General features: G+C 37.8%; 1 non-coding gene across 1 annotated transcript; it reads right to left on the bottom strand.

Annotated features, from left to right (window-relative positions):
* Window positions 1-13,301: 13,301 nt before the first annotated feature.
* LOC130983806 (small nucleolar RNA R71) lies at window positions 13,302-13,405 on the bottom strand. Its single transcript, XR_009087780.1, has one exon. It is a non-coding gene; the product is annotated as a small nucleolar RNA R71 (small nucleolar RNA).
* Between the last annotated feature and the right edge of the window lie 7,838 nt (window positions 13,406-21,243).

Raw genomic sequence — 21,243 nt, 5'->3', positions numbered from 1 at the left:
GGTTTTATAACTTCTCCTTTAATTGTGCTTAATAGTGACAACATGCTTTTTAGGTCTTAAAATAGCTAAATTTAATTCACCTTGATTCCATTTGATACCTTGATATGTTTGTTAAGTGATTTCAGAATTAGAAGGCAAAGATTGGATCAAGGGAATGAAGGAAAAGCATGTAGAAATGGAGAACTCATGAAGAAATGAAGGAATCGCAAAAGTTGTCAAGCCGATCTCTTCGCACTTAATCGACCATAACTTGAGCTACAGAGGTTGAAATGATGCGGTTTTAGTTGCGTTGGAAAGCTAACATCCGGGGCCTCAAAATGATATAAGATTTGTCATAGTTGCATCGCGCATAGGGGTGTGCATGCGCACGGTATGCAGACGCGCCGATTTGCATGTGATTCATTAAATGCAAATCCTTGGCCAGCGAATTCTAAAGCCTTGTGGGCCCAATCCAACTCATTTCTAATGCTATTTAAGCCAAGGATTGAAAGGGAATTGACTTACTTTACACATCTAGTCACCACTAGTTTAGTTTTATTTAGGTTTGGAGGGAAAGTTAGTTTTAGAGAGAGAAGCTCTCACTTCTCTCTAGGGTTAGGACTAGGTTTAGATCTAGATCTACTTCTTCTTCTTCTCTCTTAATTTTCCTCTTTCATCCTTAATTATTCTTCTTCATCTAGAGTCTTTGAGCCAGGGCAGAAAGTTCTGCTGTTTAATTCTAGGCTCAGATTATTTCCCGGGAAATTGAAATCCCGGTGGAGAGGACCATATGTGATTACAAGTGTGTCACCACATGGTTACGTAGAGCTTCAGGATAGTGATTCTAAGAAAAAGTTCATTGTTAATGGACAGAGAGTCAAACATTATCTTGAAATAAATTTTGAGCAAGAATGCTCAAAACTGAGACTTGAATAAAGCTCAGTAATAGTCCAGCTAAAGACAATAAAGAAGCGCTTGCTGGGAGGCAACCCAGTCATGAGTTTATTTTATTTGTAATTTTAATTTTAAATTAGATAATACATTTCAGTGAATGATATAGAGTTACAGAAGAATTCAGAGGAATAAAACAGCAAAAAGAAGCTCACTGGTGCGAAAAAGCCAGTAAGAGCTGTTTTGGGCGTTCAATGCCCAAAAGAAGCATCTACTGGGCATTCAACGCCAGTAGAGATAGCCATCTAGGCGTTAAACTCCAAAAAAAAGCATCTTCTGGGCATTGAACGCCAGAAAGAAGCACCTTCTAGGCGTTTAACGCCAGATTCACAGCATCTTGGGCGTTCAGAAAAACGCCCAGTGACAAAGGAGTTTCTGGCGATCAACGCCAGCCAGAAGCAACAGCTGGGCATTGAACGCCCAGGAGAAGCTACAAATGGGTGTTAAACGCCCAAAACATGCAGTGTTTGGGCGTTTAATGCCAGGATTGTGGGAAGGAGATAAATTCGTTTTTACTTCACATTTTTTCCAATTTTCATATTTCAATTCATAATTTCTTGCATAAACATGTTACAAAGTCTCATCCTTCAATTCCAAAAATTTTAATCCTAATTTCTAAAATCCCTTTTTTAAAAATATCAAATGTATCTTAATTCATAAACACAAATCCTTTTCAAATCCCATCCAACTTCTTTTCAAAAAAATTTTTTCAAAACTCAATTATCTTTTCAAATTCATCTCAAATCTTTTACAAAATAAAAATTCAGATTTATCCTTTTCAAATATCTTTCACAACTTTTTAATTTTAACTTATATCTTTTTCCTATCATTTTTATCTTTTACAAATCATATCTTCTATCTTATCCTTTCTCAAAATTTTCGAAAACCCACCCCCTCCCTTTAAATCCACATTCGGCCTCCCTCCTCTCATCCACCATTCGATACTAGCTCTCCTTCTATCCCTCTCCTTTCCTTTCTTTTGCTTGAGGACAAGCAAACCTCTAAGTTTGGTGTGTTTATCCGTGATCACTAAACCATACTCACTAAGATCATGGCTCCTAAAGGAAAACAACCCACTCCAAGAGGCAATAAAGAGAGTATTCCAAAACCACTTTGGAATCAAGGGAAGTTCTTAACCAAAGAACATTCAGACCATTACTACAAAATAATGGGTCTAAGATCAGTGATCCCGGAAGTTAAATTCGATCTGAAAGAAGACAAATATTCGGAGATCCAAGAGCAAATTCGAAACAGGAACTGGAAAGTCCTAGCTAATCCTGAAATAAAGGTGGGAAGAAACATGGTTCATGAATTCTACGCTAATCTGTGGCAAACAAACAGGCAGAGAATATCTGGAACTGCCCTCTATGACTATCGGACCTTGGTCAGAGGAAAGATTGTTCATATCCACCCTGACAAAATCAGGGAGATCTTTAAGCTACCTTAGCTGAAAGATGACCCAGACTCCTTTAATAGGAGAATAATGAGAACAAATAAAGGTTGATAAACCCCAATTTGACGGTTTATCTTATATTGAATTTAGAGTATTTTGTAGACCTTTTCTCACATTTACCCAATGAATTAGCATGGTTTTGTATATTCTCCTTTAATTGTGCTTAAGAGTGAAAACATGCTTTTTAGGTCTTAAAATAAATAAATTTAATTCACCTTTATTCATTAGATGCCTTGATATGTTTGTTAAGTGATTTAAGGTTTAGGAGGCAAAGATTGGATCAAGGGAATGAAGAAAGAAAGCATGAAAAGTTGGAGAACTCATGAAGAAATGAAAGAACCGGAAAGCTATCAAGCCGACCTCTTCGCACTTAAACGACCATAACTTGAGCTACAGAGGTCCAAATGATGCGGTTCTAGTTGGGTTGGAAAGCTAACATCCGGGGCTTCGAAACGATATAAGATTTGCCATAGTTGTATCGCGCATAGGGGCACGCACATGCACGGTACGCGGACGCGGACGCGCCGATGGTGGCACATGACCCACTTAATGCAACACGTGGCTAGCGATTTTAAAAGCCTTGTGGGCCCAATCCAACTCATTTCTGATGCTATTTAAGCCAAGGATTGAAGGGGAATCAACATACTTTTCATACTTTTAATCATTAGTCATAGTTTAGTTTTAGAAGTAGTTAGAGTTAGTTTCTAGAGAGAGAGGCTCTCACTTCTCTCTAGGATTAGGATTAGGATTAGGTTTAGTTCTTAGATCTAGATTTTAATTCATCTTCTTCTACTTCTATCTTCTCAATTCCTTGTTGTTACATTCATCTTCCTATATTCTTTTGTTGTAATTTCCTTTATGTTGTTCTTGTATTTTGTTGTGGATCTACTTTTGTTCCTTCCTTTCTCTTTCAATTTAATTCAAGGTAAATCATAATAGTTGTGTTCCTTTTGATTTGTTGATATTAATTCTTTGCAATAATTATTGTTAGATTTTGTTCTTGTTGTTGATTTACTATGCTTTCCTTTTATGCCTTCCAAGTGTTTGATGAAATGCTTGGTTAGGTTTTAGAGTAGAATTTTATACTCTTGGCTTGGAAAGGTAACTTAGGAACTCTTGAGTTACTAATGTCCAAGTAATTGATGATTGGGATCCATTGACTCTAGTTCTCACTAATTGGATTAGTGGAGAGTTAGGACTTATGGACTACGATTGATATAGCTCATTTGACTTTCCTTTACTACTAGTTAGAGGATGATTTAATGAGATTAATCCTTGCCAATTCTCATATTGTGGTTAGTGATTAGGATAGAGATCCTTGACCACCAACCCTTGCCAAGACCTTTTTTAGGCCTTAGTTTACTTTCTTGCCATTTATCTTTCATGCTTCATATCAAAACCCCAAAATAACTCACAACCAATAACAAGACACTCTATTGTAATTCCTAGGGAAAACAACCCGAGATTTCAATACTTCGGTTTATAAATTTAGGGGTTTATTTTAGTGACAAACAACTTTTTGTATGAAAAGATTATTGTTTGGTTTAGGAACTATACTTGCAACGAGAATTCATTTGTGAAATTCTAAACCATCAAAAATCTAAATCATCAAAGGCCTAGACAAGATTCTAGAGGACATATGCCTCCCTGAAACTAGGTGGACCACCAGCACCAAGGGCGTCCCAAATCAACTCAAGAGAGAAGATCTCAAACCAGTCACCAGAGGCTGGCTGGACTTCATTGGGCGTTCTATAATGCCCACTAGCAACCGCTCTGAAGTCACCATTAAAAGAGCAGTGATGATCCACTGCATTATGTTGGGAAGAGAAGTGGAAGTTCATCAGCTGATTTCGTGTGAACTTTACATAATTGCAAACAAGAACTCCAAAGATGACAAATTGGCTTATCCAAGCTTAATCTCTATGCTATGTAAATATGCTGGAGTGAAGATGGGAATAATTGAGTATATCTCAGTTGAGCGACCAATCACCAAAATATCAATGGAAAAACAACAAGTGCAGGATGACCCCATCAAGAGGAGAGCACAGGAATTCCTCCCGGAAATCCCTCAAATTGAATACTGGGAGCATCTTGAAGCATCTGTTACCAAGTTGCAAGAAGCTATGGACCAAATAAAGGAAGAATAGAATAATCAAAATAGCATGCTTTGCAAATTGCTTGGGGAACAAGAAGAGCAAAGGCGTGACTTGAAGGAACTGAAGCGTCAGAAATTATCTCTTGAAGGACCAAGCAACCCACAGACTAGAGGAACATCCATTTCCCAAAATAAAGGTTGTTGAGTCCTAATATTAGCTTTAACTCTGTGATAGTTGTTCTTATAGGAATTTACCTTAGAAGTTATATAGGAGTAGTAGTAATTAGTATATCTATTTTGACTTTATCTCCAATTAAGCTATAATTTATTTTTCTCAATATCATCAAACATAAATAAAATAGTAGATTTTTAGAATAAAGAGACAATAATTTTTTCGAGTTTTTAATAAGGAAAATTCTAATCACTTATATGTGGTGGCAATACTTTCTGTCTTCTGAATGAATGCTTGAACAGTGCATATTTTTGATATTGAAGTTTTTGAGTGTTAAAATTGTTGGCTCCTGAAAGAATAATGAACAAGAGAAATATTATTGCTGATCTGAAAAATCATAAAATTGATTCTTGAGGCAAGAAAAAGCAGTGAAAAAAAAAAGCAAAAGAGGTAGAAAAAGCCAATAGCCCTTTAAACCAAAAGACAAGGGTGAAAAGGATCCAAGGCTTTGAGCATGAATGGATAGGAGGGCCCAAGGAAATAAATCCAGGCCTAAGCGGCTAAATTAAGTTGTCCCTAACCATGTGCTTGTGGCATGTAGGTCCAAGTGAAAAAATTTGAGACTGAGTGGTTAAAGTCATGATCCAAGGCAAAAGAGTGTGCTTAAGAACTCTGGACACCTCTAACTAGGGACTTAAGCAAAGCTAAGTCACAATCTGAAATAAGGTTCACCCAGTTATGTGTCTGTGGCATTTATGTATCCGGTGGTAATACTGGAAAACAAAGTGCTTAGGGCCACGGCGAAGACTCATAAAGTAACTGTGTTCAATGTTCAACATACTGCACTAGGAGAATCAATAATACTATATGAATTCTGAGTTCCTATGGATGCCAATCATTCTGAATTTCAAAGGATAAAATAAGATGCCAAAACTGTTCAGAAGCAAAAAGCTACTAGTCCCGCTCATCTAATTAGAATCTGAGCTTCACGTGAAACTTTGAGATATTATTGCTTCTTAATTTCTTTTTATCCTATTTTATTTATCTAGTTGCTTGGGGACAAGCGACAGTTTAAGTTTGGTGTTGTGATGAGTAGATATTTTATACGCTTTTTGGGGGTAATTTCATGTAGATTTTAGTGTGTTTTAGTTAGTTTTTAGTATATTTTTATTAGTTTTTAGGCAAAACTCATATTTCTGGACTTTAATATGAGTTTTTGTGTTTTTCAATGATTTCAAGTATTTTCTGGCTGAAATTGAGGGAGCTAAGCAAAAATCTGATCTAGGCTGAAAAAGGACTGCTGATGTTGTTGGATTCTGACCTTCCTGCACTCGGAATCGATTTTTTGGAGCCGCAAGAGTTCAATTGACGCGCTTTAAAATGGTTTGGAAAGTAGACATTCAGGGCTTTCCAGCAATATATAATAGTTCATACTTTGCACGAAGATAAATGATGTAAACTGGCGTTTAACGCCAGTTCCATGTTGCATTCTGGCGTTCAGTGCCAGAAACAGGTTGCAAGTTGGAATTCAACGCCAGAAATAGGTTACAACCTGGCATTTAACTCCAAAAACAGCCCAGGCACGTGAGAAGCTTAAGTCTCAGCCCCAGCACACACCAAGTGGGCCCCAGAAGTGGATTTCTGCACTATCCATCTTAGTTTACTCATTTTCTGTAAACCTAGGTTACTAGTTTAGTATTTAAACAACTTTTAGAGACTTATTTTGTATCTCATGACATTTTTAGATCTGAACTTTGTATTCTTTGACGGCATGAGTCTCTAAACTCTATTGTTGGGGGTGAGGAGCTCTGCAGCGTCTCGATGAATTAATGCAATTATTTCTGTTTTCTATTCAAACACGCTTGTTCCTATCTAAGATGTTCATTCGCACTTCACTATGAAGAAGGTGATGATCCGTGACACTCATCACCATCCTCAACATATGAATGCGTGCTTTACAACCACCTCCGTTCTACATTAGATTGAATGAGTATCTCTTAGATTCCTTAATTAGAATCTTCGTGGCATAAGCTAGAACCCTTAGGCGGCCACTCTTGAGAATCCGGAAAGTCTAAACCTTGTCTGTGGTATTCCGAGTAGGATTCAAGGATTGAATGGCTGTGACGAGCTTCAAACTCGCGATTGTTGGGCGTGATGATAAACACAAAAGAATCAATGGATTCTATTCCGACATGATCGAGAACCAACAGATGATTAGCCGTGCTGTGACAAAGCATTTGGACCATTTTCACTGAGAGGATGGGAAGTAGCCATTGACAACGGTGACGCCCTACATACAGCTTGCCATGGAAGGAGCCTTGCATGTTTGAAAGTGATAAAGCATTATGTTACAGGAATTTAGAAGACAAAGCATCTCCAAAACTCCAACATATTTTCCATTACTGCATAATAAGTATTTATTTCATGCTCTTTTGCTGTTTACAATTAAAACTAAGAATCCTTATTGATATTATATCCTGACTAAGAGTTACAGGATAACCATAGCTTGCTTCAAGCCAACAATCTCTGTGGGATCGACCCTTACTCACGTAAGGTATTACTTGGACGACCCAGTGCACTTGCTGGTTAGTGGTACGAGTTGTGAAAAGTGTGATTTACAATTTCGTGCACCAAGTTTTTGGCGCCGTTGTCGGGGATTGTTTGAGTTTGAACAACTGACGGTTTATCTTGTTACTTAGATTAGGAAAAATATGTCTTTTTTTGTTTAGAGTCACTAGGATTGCATCTTCTATTATTCCTTTTTAAAAAAATTTTCAAAAATATTATTTTTCTTTATTAGTTTTAAATTTTTCTTGGAGTCTTTTGTGTGAATTTAGTGTCATGTTTTAAGTTTGGTGTCAATTGCATGCTTTTCTTTGTCTTTCAATTTTCGAATTGCATGTTCTTTGTTCTTCCTTGATCTTCAAATTGTTCTTGTCAATTTTTCTTGTGTCTTTTCTTGTTTTTCTTATGCATTTTTCAAAATATTAGTTTTAAAACAATATATTTTTATTTATTAATGATACCTCTTTAAAACACGTTACATTTATAGCTCAATTGGCTAGAGCGTTGGTTTGTGTTCTTGGTAATTGGGTATCTTCTTTTTAAAACTTTTTCAAAAATAATTTTTCTTTGATTAAATCATGTGCCAAACTTTAAGTTTGGTGTTTTCTTATTAATTTTTCTTTAGTTTTCAAAAATTTTAATTGGTTTTCTAAAAATTTTAAGTTTGGTGTTCTTTCTTTTGTTCTTGGTGTTCTTGTGAATCTTCAAGGTGTTCTTGAGCCTTCTTTGTATTTTGATCTTAAAATTTTTAAGTTTGGTGTGCCTTGGTGTTTTCCCTCCAAAATTTTTGAAAACAAGGAGCATTGGATTAAAAAAATTTTAAGTCTTGTGTCTTTTGTGTGTTTTTCTCTTTCATCATAAAATTCAAAAAATCAAAAGAACATCTTTTCTAACTATTTTTAAGCAAATATTTCGAAATTGTTTTCATAAAAATTTCAGATTTCAATTTTAAAATTTTAAAATCATATCTTTTTCAAAAATATCATAACCACTTTCTCTCTCCTCATTTTTTCGAAAATCTTCATAAAATATTTTCAAAATTTTATTTTTATTCTTTTTATTTTAGTTTTTATTTTATTTCATTTTATTATTTCAAAAATTACTTTTCTTATATAATAAAATAAATTAAATAAATCCACATCATCTCCCTTTCTCCATCATCGACCTAAGTGGAAATGAACAGTCCAGAAGGACTCTGGGGTCATATGCTAACCCCACTACTGCTTCATATGGCAGTAGTATCTGTATACCCTCCATCGGAGTCAGTGTTTTGAGTTGAATCCTCAGCTCATTATCATGGTGCAGCAAAGTTGCCAATATTCTGGTCTTCCACAGGAAGAACCTACAGAGTTTCTGGCACAATTTTTACAAATTGCTAACACAGTACATGATAAGGAAGTAGATCAGGATGTCTACAAATTATTACTATTTCCATTTGCTGTAAAGGACCAAGCTAAGAGGTGGTTAAATAACCAACCTAAGGACAGCATAAAGACATGGAAACAGCTGTCAGAAAAATTCCTAAATTACTATTTTCCTCCAAAACGGATGACACAGCTAAGACTGAGCATCCAAGGCTTTAAACAAGGAGATAATGAATCTCTTTATGATGCGTGGGAGAGATACAGAGAGATGCTAAGAAAATGCCCCTCTGAAATGTTTTTAGAATGGGTGTAGTTAGACATCTTCTACTATGGGCTTACAGAAAGAGCTCAGATTTCTCTAGACCACTCAGCTGGTGGATCTATACACATGAGAAAGACAATAGAAGAAGCTCAAGAGCTTATTGATACAGTTGCCAGAAATCAGCATCTGTACCTAAGCAGTGAATCTTCCATCAACGAAGAGGCTAAAACAGTAACTGCTGAACTCAGTCCTACAGATCAAGCTACTGAATTCAATCAGCAATTAGTTTTTCTAACAAAACAGTTAGCCGAATTCAAGGAGATATTGCAAGAAACAAGAATGGCTAATATGAATATGGAAGTGCAGTTGAAGCAAATAGAATAGCAGTTATCAAAACAAATAACAGAGGAATGCCAAGCAGTTCAATTAAGAAATGGAAAAACATTAAATACCTCACTTCAAGGCAGCAGAAAGCCAAGAAATGAACAGACTGCTACCCAAAATCCCTCTGAGGATAGTCAGAGCCTAGAGAGGAATAATTCTGGTGCTCAAACGCCATAAAAGGGGTGGAGAGCTGGCGTTGAGTGCCCAACCCATGCTCAGTCCTGGTGATGAGCGGATAATTTATACCCTTTTTGGCATTGTTTTTAGGTAGTTTTTAGTAAGTTCAAGCTACTTTTAGGGATGTTTTCATTAGTTTTTATGTTAAATTCATATTTTTGGAATTTACTATGAGTTTGTGTATTTTTCTGTGATTTCAGGTAATTTCTGGCTGAAATTGAGGGACTTGAGCAAAACTCTGAAAAAGGCTGACAAAAAGACTGCTGATGCTGTTGGAATCTGACCTCCCTGCACTCAAACTGGATTTTCTGGAGCTACAGAACTCCAAATGGCGCGCTCTCAATGGCGTTGGAAAGTAGACATCCAGAGCTTTCCAGCTATATATAATAGTCCATACTTTATTCGGAAATTGATGACGTAACTTGGCATTGAACGCCAAGTACATGCTGCTGTCTGGAGTTAAACGCCAGAAACACGTCATGATCCGGAGTTGAACGCCCAAAACACGTTATAACTCGGCGTTCAACTCCAAGAGAAGCCTCAGCTCGTGGATTGATCAAGCTCAGCCCAAGCATGCACCAAGTGGGCCCCGGAAGTGGATTTATGCATCAAATACTTACTCATGTAAACCCTAGTAGCTAGTCTAGTATAAATAGGATAATTTACTATTGTATTAGACATCTTTTGACAGTTTAATCTTTTGACTGTTTTAGTCTTTGATCATTCAGTCTTTTGATCATTCAGGGGGCTGGCCATTCGGCCATGTCTGAACCTTTCACTTATGTATTTTCAACGGTGGAGTTTCTGCACACCACAGATTAAGGGTGTGGAGCTCTGCTGTACCTCAAGTTTCAATACAATTACCATTACTTTCTATTCAATTCTCTTCTATTCTTATTCCAAGATATACGTTGAACAACACTTTGATGAATGTGATGATCCGTGACACTCATCATCATTCTCACCTATGAACGCGCGTGACTGACAACCACTTCCGTTCTACTCTAGGCCGGGCGCATATCTCTTAGGTTCCCCAACAGAATTTTTGTGGTATAAGCTAGATAGATGGCGGCATTCATGGGGATCCGAAAAGTCTAACCTTGTCTGTGGTATTCCGAGTAGGATCCCGGGAATCCGGAAAGTCTAACCTTGTCTGTGGTATTCCGAGTAGGATTCCGGTATTGAATTACTGTGACGAGCTTCAAACTCCTGAAGGCTGGGCGTGATGACAAACGCAAAAGAATCAATGGATTCTACTCCAACCTGATTGAGAACCGACAGATGATTAGCCATGCTGTGACAGAGCATTTGGACCATTTTCACTGAGAGGATGGGATGTAGCTATCAACAAGGGTGATGCCTCCAGACGATTAGCCGTGCAGTGATAGCGCATAGGACCATTTTCCCGAGAGGATTAAAAGTAGCCATTGATGATGGTGATGCCCTACATACAGATTGCCATGGAAAGGAGTAAGAATGATTGGATGAAAGCAATAAGAAAGTAGAGATTCGAAAGGATTCTAGCATCTCCACACGCCTATCTGAAATTCCCACTATTGATTTACATAAGTATTTCTATCCCTTTTTATTTTCTATTTATTATTAATTATTCAAAACCCATAACCATTTAATCTTCCTAACTGAGATTTACAAGGTGACCATAGCTTGCTTCATACCAACAATTTCTGTGGGATCGACCCTTACTCACGTAAGGTATTACTTGGATGACCTAGTACACTTGCTGGTTAAGTTGATCGGAGTTGTGTCCACACATAGCCAATAGCCATTAAATAAATCTCATGCAAATACAAAGAGGGTCACAATTTCGTCCACCAAGTTTTTGGCGCCGTTGCCGGGGATTGTTCGAGTATGGACAACTGACGGTTCATCTTGTTGCTCAGATTAGGTAATTTTCTTCTCAAATATCTTTTTCAAAATTTTTCTTTTATTTTTCGTTTTTCCAAACTTTATTTTCGAAAAAATTAATAAAAATCCAAAAAAATTAAAAAAATCATAAAAAAAAATTATTTTGTGTTTTTTGTTTGAGTCTTGAGTCAATTTTTAAGTTTGGTGTCAATTGCATGCTTTTAAAAAATTTTTCTTGCATTTTTCGAAAATTCATGCATTCATGGTGTTCTTCATGATCTTCAAGTTGTTCTTGATAAGTCCTCTTGTTTGATCTTGATATTTTCTTGTTTTGTGTTGTTTGTTGTTTTTCATATGCATTTTTTGTTTGTTAGAGTCCATGCATTAAAGATTTCTAAGTTTGGTATCTTGCATGTTTTCTTTGCATCAAAAATTTTTCAAAATTATGTTCTTGATGTTCATCATGATCTTCAAAGTATTCTTGGTGTTCATCTTGACATTCATAGCATTCTTGCATGCATTCATTGTTTTGATCTAAAAATTTCATGCATTGAGTATTTTTGTTGTTTTTCTCTCTCATAATTAAAGATTCAAAAATAAAAAAATATCTTTTCCTTATTTCCCTCCAAATTTTCGAAATTTTGGGTTGACTTGGCCAAAAATTTTTAAAATTAGTTGTTTTTTACAAGTCAAGTCAAATTTTCAAAAATTTAAAAATCTTATCTTTTCAAAATCTTTTTCAAAAATCATATCTTTTCCAATTTTTCCTCTTTTTCGAAAATTTTAAAAATTATTTTTCAAAATCCTTTTCTTATCTTTTATACCATATTTTCGAAAATATGCTAACAATTAATGTGATTGATTCAAAAATTTGAAGTTTGTTACTTTCTTGTTAAGAAAGGTTCAATCTTTAAATTCTAGAATCTTATCTTGTAGTTTCTTGTTAGTTAAGTCATTTTAAAAATTAAATCTTTTTCAAAATATCTTTTTCTTAAAATTTTTATCTTATCTTTTTATCATATCTTTTTCAAAAATTTTATCTTTTTCAAAATTTGATTTCAAAATATCTTATCTAACTTCTTATCTTCTTATCTTTCTCAAAATTTGATTTTAATATCTTTTTCAACTAACTAACTTTGTGTTTGTTTCTTATCTTTTTCAAAACCACCTAACTACTTCTCCCTCTCTAATTTTCGAAAATACCTCTCTCTTTTTCAAAAAATTCTTTTTAATTAATTGTTTTAATTTTAATTCTATCTTATCTTTTAATTTTCGAAAATACTAACCCCTTTTTCAAAATTATTTTCGAAATTTCCCCTCTCTTTTCTTTTTCTATTTAATTATTTAATTACTAACACTTCTTTTCACCTCTCTTCATCTAAAAATCCGAACCCATTCTTCTTCACTCTTTTTCCCTTTCTTTTTCTACTAACATAAAGGAATATCTATACTGTGACATAGAGGATTCCTCTTTCTTTTCTTGTTTTCTTCTCTTTCATATGAGCAGGAACAGGGAAAAAGGCACTCTTGTTGAAATTGATCCTGAACCTGAAAGGACTCTGAAAAGGAAACTAAGAGAAACTAAATTACAACAATCCAGAAACAACCTTTTAGAAATTTTCGAACAAGAGAAGGAGATGGCAGCCGAAAATAATAATAATGCAAGGAGAATGCTTGGTGACTTCACAAAGCCAACATCCAAATTTGATGGAAGAAGCATCTCCATTCCTGCCATTGGAGCCAACAACTTTGAGCTGAAACCTCAGCTAGTTGCCTTAATGTAATAAAACTGCAAGTTTTATGGACTTCCATCTGAAGATCCTTACCAGTTTTTAACTGAGTTCTTGCATATCTATGAGACTGTAAAGACGAATGGAGTTGATCCTGAAGTCTACAGACTCATGCTTTTCCCTTTTGCTGTAAGAGACAGAGCTAGAATATGGCTAGATTCACAACCTATGGATAGCCTGGACTCTTGGGATAAGCTGGTCATAACCTTCTTGGATAAGTTCTTTCCTCCTCAAAAGCTGAGCAAGCTGAGAGTGGATGTTTAGACCTTCAAACAAAAAGATGGTGAATTCCTCTATGAAGCTTGGGAAAGATACAAGCAGCTGACCAAAAGATGTCCATCTGACATATTTTCAGAATGGAGCATATTAGATATATTCTATTATGGTCTATCTGAATTTTCGAAAATGTCATTGGACCATTCTGCAGGTGGATCTATTCACCTAAAGAAAACGCCTGAAGAGGCTAAAGAACTCATTGACATGGTTGCAAACAACCAATTCATGTACACTTCTGAGAGGAATTCCGTGAATAATGGGATACCTCAGAAGAAAGGAGTTCTTGAAATTGATACTCTGAATGCCATATTGGCTCAGAACAAAGTGTTGACTCAACAGGTCAACATGATCTCTCAAAATCTAAATGGATGGCAACATGCATCTAACAGTACTAAAGAGGCAGCTTCTGAAGAAGCTTATGATCCTGAGAACCCTGCCATGGCAGAGGTTAATTACATGGGTGAACCTTATGGAAACACCTATAATTCATCATGGAGAAATCATCCAAATTTCTCATGGAAGGATCAACAAAAGCCTCAACAAGGCTTTAACAATGGTGGACGCAATAGGCTGAGCAATAGCAAGCCTTTTCCATCATCTTCTCAGCAAAAGACAGAGAATTCTGAACAAAACACTTCTAATTTAGCCAATCTAGTCTCTGATCTGTCAAAGGCCACTTTCAGTTTCATAAGTGAAACAAGATCCTCCATTAGAAATCTGGAGGCACAAGTGGGCCAGCTGAGTAAGAAAGTCATTGAAACTCCTCCCAGTATTCTCCCAAGCAATACAGAAGAGAATCCAAAAGGAGAGTGCAAGGCCATTGATATAATCAATATGGCCGAATGCACAAGGGAGGAGGAGGACGAAAATCACTAGTGAGGAAGACCTCCTGGGACGTCCCTCAAGTAAAAAGGAGTTTTCTATTAAGGATCCAAGGGAATCTGAGGCTCATATAGAGACCATAGAGATTCAATTAAATCTTTTTCTGCCATTCATGAGCTCTGAAGACTATTCTTCCTTTGAAGAGGATGAAGATGTGACTGGAGAGCAAGTTGCTCAATATTTAGGAGCTATCATGAAGCTGAATGCCAAGTTATTTGGTAATGAGACTTGGGAAAGTGAACCTCCTTTGCTCATTAGTGAACTGGATACCTGGATTCAGCAAATTTTACCTCAAAAGAAACAAGATCCTGGCATGTTCTTAATACCTTGTACCATAGGCACCATGACCTTTGAAAAAGCTCTGTGTGATCTGGGGTCAGGGATAAATCTTATGCCACTCTCTGTAATGGAGAAGCTGGGGATCATTGAGGTACAACCTGCCTTGTTCTCATTACAATTGGTAGACAAGTCATTGAGACAAGCTTATGGAATAGTAGAGGACGTGTTAGTAAAGGTTGAAGGCCTTTACATCACTGCTGATTTCATAATCTTAGACACTAGGAAGGAAGAGGATGATTGCATCATCCTTAGAAGACCTTTCCTAGCCACGGCAGGAGCTGTGATAGATGTCAACAGAGGTGAATTAGTCCTTCAATTGAATGGGGACTACCTTGTGTTTAAGGCACAGGGCCATTCCTCTGTGACAACAGAGAGTAAGCATGAAGAGCTTCTCTCAGTTCAGAGTCAAGAAGAGCCCCCACAGTCAAACTCTAAGTTTGGTGTTGGGAGGCCACAACCAAACTCTAAGTTTGGTGTTAAGACCCCATATCCAAACTCTAAGTTTGGTGTTGGGACTATACAACATTGACCTGATCACCTTGTGGCTCCATGAGAGCCACTGTCAAGCTATTGACATTAAAGAAGCGTTTGTTGGGAGGCAACCCAATTTTATTTATCTAATTTTTATTTTATTTTATTCTATTGTTATTTTGAGTTTTATTAGGTACATGATCATGAGGAGTCACGAAAAAAATATAAAAACTAAAAACAGAATCAAAAACAGCAGAAGAAAAATCACACCCTAGAGGAAGCACAGACTAGCGTTCAACGCTAGTAAGAAGCATCTGGCTGGCATTCAACGCCAGAACAGAGCATGAATCTGGTGCTGAACGCCAGAAACAAGCAACATTCTGGCGCTGAACACCAGGAATGTGCCTAGAAGAAAAGCTGGCGCTGAACGCCAATAACAAGCATGAAACTGGCGTTCAACACCAGAAACATGCTTTACATGGGCGTTGAACGCCCAGAACGTGCACCACTCGACGTTTAAATGCCAGAATGGTATGCAAAGGCAATTTACATGCCTATTTGGTGCAGGGATGGAATTCCTTGACACCTCAGGATCTGTGGACCCCACAGGATCACCTTAGGATCTGTGGACCCCACAAGATCCCCACCTAACATATTCCCACCTTACCTCCTAATCCTAGTTTTACTCTTCCCCATATCACACTTCCCAAAAACCCTTCACCAATCACCTCAATCTCTCTTCTCAATCACCTATTCACCACCACATCCATCCACTCTTCCCCATAAACCCCACCTACCTTCAAAATTCAAAAACATTTTCCCACCCAATCCCACCCTAAATGGCCGAACCTACCCTCTCCTCTCTCCCTATATATACCCTTCCATTCCACTCCATTTTCACACAACACTACCCCCTCTACTTCACCTTGGCCGAAACACCATCTCTCCCTCTCCTCCATATTTTCTTCTTCTTCTTCTTCTTCTCTTCTTTCTTCTCTTGCTCGAGGGCGAGCAATATTTTAAGTTTGGTGTGGTAAAAGCATGAGCTTTTTGTTTTTCCATTACCATCAATGGCACCTAAGGCCAGAGAATCCTCTAGAAAAGGAAAAGGGAAGACAAAAGCTTCCACCTCCGAGTCATGGGAGATGGAAAGATTTATCTCCAAGAGCCATCAAGACCACTTCTATGATGTTGTGGCAAAGAAGAAGGTGATCCCTGAGGTCCCTTTCAAGCTCAAGAAAAATGAGTATCCGGAGATCCGACATGAAATCCGAAGAAGAGGTTGGGAAGTCCTAACCAACCCCATGCAACAAGTCGGAATCTTAATGGTTCAAGAGTTCTATGCCAATGCATGGATCACTAGGAACCATGATCAAAGTATGAACCCGAGTCCAAAGAATTATCTCACAATGGTTCGGAGGAAATACTTAGATTTTAGTCTGGAAAATGTGAGGTTGGCATTCCACTTGCCCATGATGCAAGGAGATGAACGCCCCTACACTAGAAGGGTCAACTTTAATCAAAGGTTGGACCAAGTCCTTACAGACATATGTGTGGAAGGAGCTCAATGGAAGAGAGACTCCAAAGGCAAGCCAGTTCAACTAAGAAGACTGGACCTCAAGCCTGTAGCTAGAGGATGGTTGGAGTTTATTCAACGCTCCATCATTCCCACTAGCAACCGATCTGAAGTTACTGTGGATCGGGCCATCATGATTCATAGCATCATGATTGGAGAGGAAGTAGAAGTTCATGAAGTCATCTCCAATGAATTCTACAAAATAGCCGACAAGCCCTCCACCATGGCACGGCTAGCTTTTCCTCACCTTATCTGCCATCTATGTTACTCAGCTGGAGTTATCATAGAAGGAGACATCTCCATTGAAGAGGATAAGCCCATCACCAAGAAGAGGATGGAGCAAGCAAGAGAGACCCTTCATGGTTCTCAAGAGATACATGAGGAAGCTCATCATCAAGAAATCCCTGAGATGCCTCAAGGGATGCACTTTCCTCCCAACAACTATTGGGAACAACTCAACACTTCCTTAGAAGATTTGAGCCACAATGTTGAACAATTAAGGGTGGAACATCATGAGCACTCCATCATTCTCCATGAAATAAGAGAAGATCAAAGAGCAATGAGGGAGGAGCAACAAAGGCAAGGAAGGGACATAGAAGAGCTTAAGAACATTGTTGGTCCTTCAAGAAGAAGATGCCACTAAAGGTGGATTCATTCCTTGTTCTTATTTCTTCTGTTTTTCAGTTTTTATGTTGTATGTTTATCTATGTTTTGTGTCTCTACTTCATGATCATTAGTATGTAGTAACCATGTCTTAAAGCTATGAATAAAATCCATTAATCCTTCACCTCTCTTAAATGAAATATGCTTTAATTCAAAAGAACAAGAAGTACATGAATTTCGAATTTATCCTCGAAATTAATTTAATTATATTGATGTGGTGACAATACTTTTTGTTTTCTGAATGAATGACTGAACAGTGCATATTTTTGATCTTGTTGTTTATGAATGTTAAAATTGTTGGCTCTTGAAAGAATGATGAACAAAGAGAAATGTTATTGATGATCTGAAAGATCATGGAATTGATTCTTGAAGCAAGAAAAAGCAGTGAAAAACAAAAGCTTGCGGAAAAAAAAAAATAAAAATAAAAAAAATAGCGAAAAAAATTAGAAAGAAAAAGAAAAAGCAAGCAGAAAAAGCCAATAGCCCTTAAAACCAAAAGGCAAGGGTAAAAAGGATCCAAGGCTTTGAGCATCAATGGATAGGAGGGCCCAAGAAAATAAAATCCAGGCCTAAGCGGCTAAATCAAGCTGTCCCTAACCATGTGCTTGTGTCATGAAGGTCCAAGTGAAAAGCTTGAGACTGAGTGGTTAAAGTCGTGATCCAAAGCAAAAGAGTGTGCTTAAGAGCTCTGGACACCTCTAACTGGGGACTCTAGCAAAGCTGAGTCACAATCTGAAAAGGTTCACCCAGTCATGTGTCTGTGGCATTTGTGTATCCGGTGGTAATACTGGAAAACAAAGTGCTTAGGGCCACGGCCAAGACTCATACGTAGCTGTGTTCAAGAATCAACATGCTTAACTAGGAAAGTCAATAACACTATCTAAACTTCTAAGTTCCTAGAGAAGCCAATCATTCTAAACTTCAAAGGAAAAAGTGAGATGCCAAAATTGTTCAAAAGCAAAAAGCTACAAGTCCCGCTCATCTAATTAGAATTAATATTCATTGATATTCTGGAATTTATAGTATATTCTCTTCTTTTTATCCTATTTGATTTTCAGTTGCTTGGGGACAAGCAACAATTTAAGTTTGGTGTTGTGATGAGCGGATAATTTATACGCTTTTTGGCATTGTTTTTAGGTAGTTTTTAGAAAGTTCAAGCTACTTTTAGGGATGTTTTCATTAGTTTTTATGTTAAATTCACATTTCTGGACTTTACTATGAGTTTGTGTGTTTTTCTGTGATTTCAGGTAATTTCTGGCTGAAATTGAGGGACTTGAGCAAAACTCTGAAAAAGGCTGACAAAAGGACTGCTGATGCTGTTGGAATCTGACCTCCCTGCACTCAAACTGGATTTTCTGGAGCAACAGAACTTCAAATGGCGTGCTCTCAACGGGGTTGGAAAGTAGACATCCAGAGCTTTCCAGCAATATAAAATAGTCTATACTTTATTCGGAAATTGACGACATAACTTGGCGTTGAACGCCAAGTACATGCTGTTGTCTAGAGTTAAACGCCAGAAACACGTCATGATCCGGAGTTGAACGCCCAAAACACGTTATAACTCGGCGTTCAACTCCAAGAGAAGCCTCAGCTCGTGGATAGATCAAGCTCAGCCCAAGCATACACCAAGTGGGCCCCGGAAGTGGATTTATGCATCAAATACTTACTCATGTAAACCCTAGTAGCTAGTCTAGTATAAATAGGATAATTTACTATTGTATTAGACATCTTTTGACAGTTTAATCTTTTGACTGTTTTAGTCTTTGATCATTCAGTCTTTTGATCATTCAGGGGGCTGGCCATTCGGCCATGTCTGAACCTTTCACTTATGTATTTTCAACGGTGGAGTTTCTGCACACCACAGATTAAGGGTGTGGAGCTCTGCTGTACCTCAAGTTTCAATACAATTACCATTACTTTCTATTCAATTCTCTTCTATTCTTATTCCAAGATATACGTTGAACAACACTTTGATGAATGTGATGATCCGTGACACTCATCATCATTCTCACCTATGAACGCGCGTGACTGACAACCACTTCCGTTCTACTCTAGGCCGGGCGCATATCTCTTAGGTTCCCCAACAGAATTTTCGTGGTATAAGCTAGATAGATGGCGACATTCATGGGGATCTGGAAAGTCTAACCTTGTCTGTGGTATTCTGAGTAGGATCCCGGGAATCCGGAAAGTCTAACCTTGTCTGTGGTATTCCGAGTAGGATTCCGGTATTGAATGACTGTGACGAGCTTCAAACTCCTAAAGGCTGGGCGTTATGACAAATGCAAAAGAATCAATGGATTCTACTCCAACCTGATTGAGAACCGACAGATGATTAGCCGTGCTGTGACAGAGCATTTGGACCATTTTCACTGAGAGGATGGGATGTAGCTATCAACAAGGGTGATGCCTCCAGACTATTAGTCGTGCAGTGATAGCGCATAGGACCATTTTCCCGGGAGGATTAAAAGTAGCCATTGATGATGGTGATGCCCTACATACAGCTTGCCATGGAAAGGAGTAAGAAGGATTGGATGAAAGCAATAAGAAAGTAGAGATTCGAAAGGATTCTAGCATCTCCACATGCCTATCTGAAATTCCCACTATTGATTTACATAAGTATTTCTATCCCTTTTTATTTTCTATTTATTATTAATTATTCGAAACCCATAACCATTTAATCTACCTAACTGAGATTTACAAGGTGACCATAGCTTGCTTCATACCAACAATCTCTGTGGGATCGACCCTTACTCACGTAAGGTATTACTTGGATGACCCAGTACACTTGCTGGTTAAGTTGAACGGAGTTGTGTCCACACATAGCCAATAGCCATTAAATAAATCTCATACAAATACAAAGAGGGTCACAATTTCGTCCACCACCTGGCGTTCAACACCAGAAACAGGCAAGGAATTGGCGTTGAACGCCCAAAGGAAGCACAGTTCTGGCGTTCAGACGCCAGAAACAGGTAAGGAGTTGGCGTTTAACACCACTCCAGCTTCCACCTCTGGCATTCAAACGCCAGTGGGAGATCAGACACATACAAGTGCTGATAGCAACCCCTTTAAAAAGGCTTCTCAACCCACATCTATAGGCAATAAACCTACAGCAACTAAGGTTGAGGAATATAAAGCCAAAATGCCTTATCCTCAAAAACTCTGCCAAGCAAAACAGGATAAGCAATTTGCCCACTTTGCAGACTATCTCAGGACTCTTGAAATAAAGATTTTGTTTGCAGAGGCACTTGAGCAAATACCCTCTTATGCTAAGTTCATGAAAGAGATTTTAAGTCATAAGAAGGATTGGAGGGAAACTGAAAAAGTTTACCTCACTGAAGAATGCAGTGCAGTCATTCTGCAAAGCTTACCTGAGAAGCTTAAAGATCCCAGAAGCTTTACGATACCGTGCACATTAGAGGGTACTTGTACCAAGCAAGCTCTATGTGATCTCAGGGCAAGTATCAACCTAATACCTGCATCTACTATCAGAAAACTTGGTTTGACTGAAGAAATCAAACCAACCCGAATATGTCTCCAACTTGCTGATGGCTCCATTAAATATCCATCAGGCGTGATTAAAGACATGATTGTCAAGGTTGGGCCATTTGCCTTTCCCACTGACTTTGTGGTGCTGGAAATGGAGGAGCACAAGAGTGCAACTCTCATTCTCGGAAGACCTTTCCTAGCAACCGGACAAACCCTCATTGATGTCCAAAAAGGGGAAGTGACCCTAACAGTCAATGAGGACGAGTTTAAGTTGAATGTTGTCAAAGCTATGCAGCATCCAGACACCCCAAACGACTGCATGAGCATTGATATTATTGACTCTCTGGTAAAAGAGGTCAATATGACAGAGAGTCTCGAATCAGAGCTAGAGGATATCTTTAAAGATGTTCAGCCTGATCTGGAGGAACCAGAGAGAATAATAGAACCTCTGAAAATCCCTCAAGAAGAGGAGAAACCTCCCAAACCCGAGCT

The sequence above is a fragment of the Arachis stenosperma genome, chromosome 5 (genome assembly GCF_014773155.1).
Source record: "Arachis stenosperma cultivar V10309 chromosome 5, arast.V10309.gnm1.PFL2, whole genome shotgun sequence".
Lineage (NCBI taxonomy): Eukaryota > Viridiplantae > Streptophyta > Magnoliopsida > Fabales > Fabaceae > Arachis > Arachis stenosperma.
Note: the sequence above shows the minus strand (reverse complement) of the source record. Positions and strands in the feature narration are given on the sequence as shown.